The following is a 6,431-nucleotide window of genomic DNA, read 5'->3' as shown; positions in this document are numbered from 1 at the left end:
TCAATCAATCAATCAATCAATCGACAGAAAAATAATCACTAACTACTTTTAGTCGCAGTTAAAGTGATTTTTAAGAAATGTCTCTGTTTTATATCATATTAAACTCTCTTTGGGTTTTGGTTTGGACTGAGAAAGCAAGACATTTAATGACATCACCTTGGACTAGAACATTTTATAGACCAAAAGATCACTTGATTAATCTAGAAAAGAGAATCTGCATATTAATTAACAATGACTGTAATCATTTGCAGCACTACACTTATGTAAACACACTCTCTGTATGTCTTTTGGCCCTTGAGGGTCAATGAGCGAGATCCACTGTTGTGCACAAAGGCAACTTCCTAATACGTGGTAATATAAATCATACTGAACAAATAAACTTAAACAACGCATAAAATAAATGTTTAAAAAAAGAAACAAGAGGCTTAAACACTGAAAACTGCCACAGCTGCAAAAGAAACCAACATTTTCCAGCATCCAGCTACAAACTGCACTGTACGCAAGCTTATTAGTTTAAACAGAGTGTGTTTTAGAAAAGAAAAAGCAGCAGGAGACACACCTAAAACATACACATCACTGTTTGACTAAAGGAGTTATGACAGAAACACACACAGGAGCTCACCTGCTGTTAGCCTCTGGCTCACCTGTTCGACACACACTGCAGAAACGTACTAACTTAAAACCACACTACTTAAAAACAGCTCACATCCATGAGGGCTTTAACTCAGGTTGAACTCCCAAAGCTGCTAAAGGTGGGCGACGTCAGTTTAAAGATTTATCTGATTGTTTATTAACTTATTTAATTGATATAGGGGATATCATTGCTTGTGACACAAAAAACAGTAAGTACAGATAATAGGAAAAAAAGTATGTAGTAATTAGGGACCATTGTTATGCAGGTGGAAGCTTTTTTTATCTCACCTGGCTGAAGATTGATTAACATCAATTAACAATTCCTCTTTTCTGTGTCCGTTCTTCAGGATAAAAACAGCGGAAACTCTACGATTAACCGATCATAAGAGTATTTTCTATACGTGATTGTTTTGTGCTTTTTCTCAGGCACTTGTATCATATTACTTTCTTTAAAAGACTTATTTCTAAGCCTTGTGGTAAGTTATTAGCTATACTGTGGTTGTATGGCTCAGCCCCTCGTTGTGAGTGACAGCCACACCTCAAATGATTCACCCACACTACGCGGAAAGCATGAAATACAGGTCATTCCCTGCAAGAAACAAAAACAAGACCAGCAAGTCTGCCAAGTATCCTGCAGAGAAAGGAAAGACGGAAAGGAAAAAAACTGCTAAATGCTGTGTGTGTGGAAAGTTGTGTCACTTAGACGTGGGTCCTAATCACTTCAACAACAACTGAGAGTTGCTGATATCCTGTCAGGACAGGGGCATTGAGGGTTACCAGCTGTGAAACTATACCCATCAGCCTGAGGAGGACATAAGAGCTGACAGACACAAAGAAACCAGTGATCCGTGTCGCTCTTGTTCCTAATCAACCCTGGAGGCTTGTATGTGTTTCACATCATCACACAGGTATAATTTGTCAAAAAGGAGGAACACCACATGACTATTCATTTCACACCTTCCTTTAACACCTGCGTGTACTTTTAATGCTGCCTTCACTTCACATCCACCAGCCTTGACACACCGTTTACCTATTAACTTCTCGATACTGGCAGTGTTTTCTTTAGTTCAGCGTGCTGTAATCGCATGCCAATGTGTTTCTGTCAGTATGAACGGGTGAATCCTATCTTTACCAGGTTGTCAGTCTGAGGGAAGAGTGACGCATGTGTGTATGTAATGCAGTGTGAGCCACAGGTGACCTACGGCAACATGCCTGGCCAGCCTCAGGGCCTTTACCCTTCATACTGCACAGTCTTTAAACTTTAAATCACACTGAATATCGAGTCTGAATTGTGTTCATTATCACTGAGTAATGCAGTTTAAGCACAGATTGATTTAAAACAGTCTGAACTGCCTCACAACCGTAATTTACCATAAGAACATGCATGTTCACTGTGATTGATTACAGAGAGATAAAGTTTTAGGAGTTTGCTGCCATATTGTATGGGAGAATAATGGAAACCAATGGCGGTATGGAACAGAAAATGTCTAAATAACAGCATGGTTTGTAAAATGGTTAGATGTGGCATGCTATTGGTGTAGCATGATATCCCCTGGTTACCCAAAAGGGATTCAATATACATATAAATATCAATGCATTATATTACATTTTCTCATGGTTAGGGGATCAGCAGCACCACATTGAGTCATATGGTTAGCAGAGAGACTTGTAAAATATTATATTTTTATTTATATAGTTAAAAAGGTCCAGTGTGTAGGATTTAGTGGCATCTTGCAGTGTAATTGCAGATCGCAAGTTCCTCGCTTCACCCCCGCGAAAACAGTGTTTTGTTTGTCGCTTCTAGGCTACTGTAGACACATGACATCACTTCTAATTGTGTAATTTTTATTCTTTTAAACGTCAACTGTTAAATACAGTCTTCTAATACTGTCACTGTGAGGAGGGACTGAAACCCGTATGACTTCTTATAAAACATACCTCCAAGGGTTTGGTTTGTTTTTACCAATCTGAACATTAACAATATTTCTGGTGGTGCAGATGTATGTTGTAGAAGATGCCATTCACTGTCATGTTATACAGTATGAAACAACTTCAGTTTAGTGTAAATTAAAGGGCATCTTCTTTTAGTTTATACATTTTAAATCTCAATACATACATGATTTTAAACTGACACTGAAACTAAAGTGAGTGTTCATCTTAACTGAACCTATTTCAGCAACTTCACTGCCATTTCAACTCCTTATAGTAATTACATTTCGACTAACTAAGCATTTTACCTCTTTTAAATGTTTAAACAACGACTACTTGTAGCTAGTTTCTAGTTTTTAATACTTTTTTTTACTTTCTCAAACGTCCTATTTTACCGTTTCAACTGCAGTTTCAACGGTTATATCATTCCGCGTAGGCATCACGTTTGGAATTATATTTTAACGGTTAGTTTTTAATATCACTCCGCGCAGGCTGAATGTTTGGAATTATATTTTAACGGCAAGTTTTCATATCATTCCGCGTTATGACAAGACGCTCTATTTCGCTTTAAAAAGGGAAATCTGCCATAAAAATGTAAAGTTTCTTTCATATCGTAATATCTCATTTGCAGGATATGTCCAAGCCATTAATTAAAAAATGAAAATAAATAAATAATAAAGTACGTTTGATAACTTTGTGCGTTATCCGGCGGAAGGGGAATGTGAGGAATGCCAAGGGGCTGTAACAGGTGAGAGAAACTGACCTGGACTGAATTTATAACGCTGCCCACTGACAATGTCGGATTAAAACAACAGAAACAGGTGCTTGAGGAGTGTAAGGGGGGTAAAACAAACAGGTGTAAAGTCAAGAGATCACACAGGAGTGGCCGCAGGTGACAACTTATTAGCCTCCCTCCTACCTGTATGTTTGCTTCTGGTTGACATATAACAAAAAATGAACACGAAAAAAGGAGTTCGTGTCAGTTAGAATGTTAATAAAAAGAACAAAACCAAAAAAAAAACAAGATGTCGCCGCTTTTGGAAGCCAACTGCCGTTGTCACGACGTATGAAGTCAGTTTGCTTAGCCACTTTTTTTTTTTTTTTAAAAGCTCATTTTAACCCAGTAACTTTATGTATGCAACCATTACTAACGTTACCAGGTGGCCGTGTATCAACTGGTTTCTCCGCCGCCCTGCTTAAACAAGAACTTACCTGCGGTGGTGAAATCAAGCAGTCCAACAACCTTTATTCCCAGTCTTAATAAATGCGAGAGAGAAGTGAGTGTGTGTGTGTCTCAACAGCTTCCAGTTAAAAGAAGAGACAGAGAGGGGATGCCTCGGGAGGAACAAGTGCATAAAAACATGGGAGCTGAGGGGGTGTTTTTTTTAAAAATGAAATCCCAGCCCTCCTCTGAATGAACCCTCCTTCCTCTCTCTCTCTAAGCATTCAACAACACTGACTGCTGCTCAGACCGCACTGCTTTACATTTAAAGCTGCAGCGGTCAACTTAAAAAAAAAAACTTTTTGTCATATTTTTTGTAAACTTTCACTATATCCCGACAGGAGTACTGTACATAAAACAAATAATCTGTGCAAAAATCTGGTTCTTTTGGCTCGTTATAGTGCTCCGAATGCGCATTTGGAAGAATCCACCGGGCCTGAACGAAAGCGACCAATCAGAGCGGAGAAAGATATAAACACGCTTTAGGGTTAGAGGTGTGAAAATGGTTGATTTGACTTTAATTCCCAGGTCTAAAAGCGTATATATTTGACGCTCTGGGTGTGTTTTTGAAACTTTCTGTGCTCTGTTTTTTCACAGATTATCTGTTTCATGTAATGCTGTCAGGGTAAAGTGAAAGTTACAGAAAATATATATATGTTATTTTTTATTACTGCAGCTTTAATGAGGCATTTGTGACGTGTCTCTACCAGTATGGCATTGATATAAATTACCAGATAGATTTTTAAAATAACTTCCCTGTAAGGAACAACACCGCGTTCAGCAGTTGGTGTGAAAACTGAGATGCTTTTTTATTTAGTTAAAAATGAAGTTTTTATTTATTTAGACAACGACAACAAATGCAGGCAGCAGCTTAGTGTGATTGAGGCAACTGAACTGGCCTGAGGGGTTTGTATTTGGTAGGCTTATTAGTCAGAGATAGTCCTGTTTGAAAAATAATGAAACTATTGAATTGTTAATTATATTATTACTATGTGTTGTTTTACTGAAAGTTGCCTGTTTCACTTTGATTTCTCTGATTCAGGGTGTATTTATTAGAGGACATCTGGTGACCCTCGGAAGGAGAAAGTCACTATAACTAAATGGACCTTTTTGGTGTGAATGTTTTGTTTTTATTTTCTTAAGCCAACATAGATAAGAAGTGACCAGAAAGGTGAAACAACTGTGTGACTCCACCTGCTGGGGAAGATTGTGTGTTACAGTCAAAAGGCTTTGTTGTGCTCAGAATGAGTTCACTCTGACTGACTTAAACCTCCTTCACTTTCTTTTTTGTCAGATCTCTGGGTTGAGTTGTAGAAGTTATGCCTGTTGTCCAGACATTAAACCAGACAGGTACGTACTTTAGGTTGGGTTTAGTGATCCCCAGACAGACTGAGATGAGAGCAACAGGCGGTGTGAAGCATCTAAAACTGTTATTATATTTGCAACAGCGGTGGTTGATCTTCAGGAACAGAAAGCAGCTGCTTAACTTTACCTGGACAACCCAAAAGTCACAAATCCTCTAAAACAACCTTCTCTTCTCTCAGAACATCTGGACAGAAACCAAAAAGAAAGTCTCTAAAATGTACATTTAAACACTTGTGTGATGTGTTTGTGATCAGTTAAAGGAATAATATTAATTCAAATATGCCTTTTAACAATACTCATAAGACTCATTAGAAAGATCCCTTTCTAATGCAACTCTAATGTAAGAGATGGTGGCCGCCCTCATTCACAAAAATCCAGCCACAGATAATACGAAGATTCAGCAGTCTAAGTAAAGTCCCCTGTCAGACTCTTTCAGTTTACATATAGACATTTGAGTATTGTATTAAAATATTAACCTGCCCTTTAATACCATTTAAAAGCTCCTGCAGCTTTATGGGAGCGTCACAGTTACACATGCAGTAGTTTTAGTGATGGATTAGCTCATCCACACTGCCGTTACATGACAGTATGAACATAAAAGACCTTGGCTTTCACATCAGAATGTATACATTATTAATATTGTATACATTATTAATATTGTGCAGAAGACTTGCACAGTGTCTTCACATAGGTTGTAGTTCTCATTGCTGTCCAGCAGGTGGCAGCGTTGCAGTAGAAAACTTGTCAAACCTGATAAACACAGGATCTTGAACTGTGGCAACACCGACATCTAGCACTGTAAGCACTAACAGATGATGCCTTCATTACCGCACTTAACATTTAAAATATGCATAGTTAATGATTGATGCTCCATAGATAGTTGATTTATATATTGGCAGACATACACGGGAAAGTTGCTGTACATATACATTTTATAGGCTGCATTTTAATTTATTTAGACTTATCTTAAATGAAAGCTTTGTTGGATTTGTGTTTTAATTGATAGTTTAAATATCATGATTGCAGTTCTAGTAAAGTTTATTCAGAATTTAATGTAATTAATGTAAAATATGAATGTAAAAAAGGAATATAATCTAATAAATATTTGATTTCTCTTTTATCCACAAATATAAATGTCTGCATTTGGCTTCATGAATCCCATCACTGAGCTGAGTGTGTGCACATCATATTGTTGCATGTTGGAAACAAAGTCCTACCTTTCTTTACTCTGTTCACTGAGATAAAAACACCACTTCCCATATATATATATACATACACATTA

The 6,431-nt window shown here is 37.5% G+C and overlaps 1 protein-coding gene across 2 annotated transcripts in view; it reads right to left on the bottom strand.

Moving 5' to 3' along the window:
* The window catches only part of arhgef18a (rho/rac guanine nucleotide exchange factor (GEF) 18a), a 19,131-nt gene extending 15,124 nt beyond the window's left edge, over positions 1-4,007 (bottom strand). For both annotated transcript variants that reach the window (XM_035670072.1, XM_035670073.1), the window contains exon 1: positions 3,775-4,007. The gene's annotated coding sequence lies outside the window, so the exon portion shown is untranslated. The remainder of the gene's footprint in view (positions 1-3,774) is intronic.
* Positions 4,008-6,431: the final 2,424 nt, after the last annotated feature.

Source organism: Morone saxatilis, unplaced genomic scaffold, assembly GCF_004916995.1.
Source record: "Morone saxatilis isolate NCDOM2014 unplaced genomic scaffold, NCSU_SB_2.0 Contig23, whole genome shotgun sequence".
NCBI classification, from domain to species: Eukaryota; Metazoa; Chordata; class Actinopteri; family Moronidae; genus Morone; species Morone saxatilis.
This window is presented reverse-complemented; position numbering and strand designations above follow the sequence as displayed.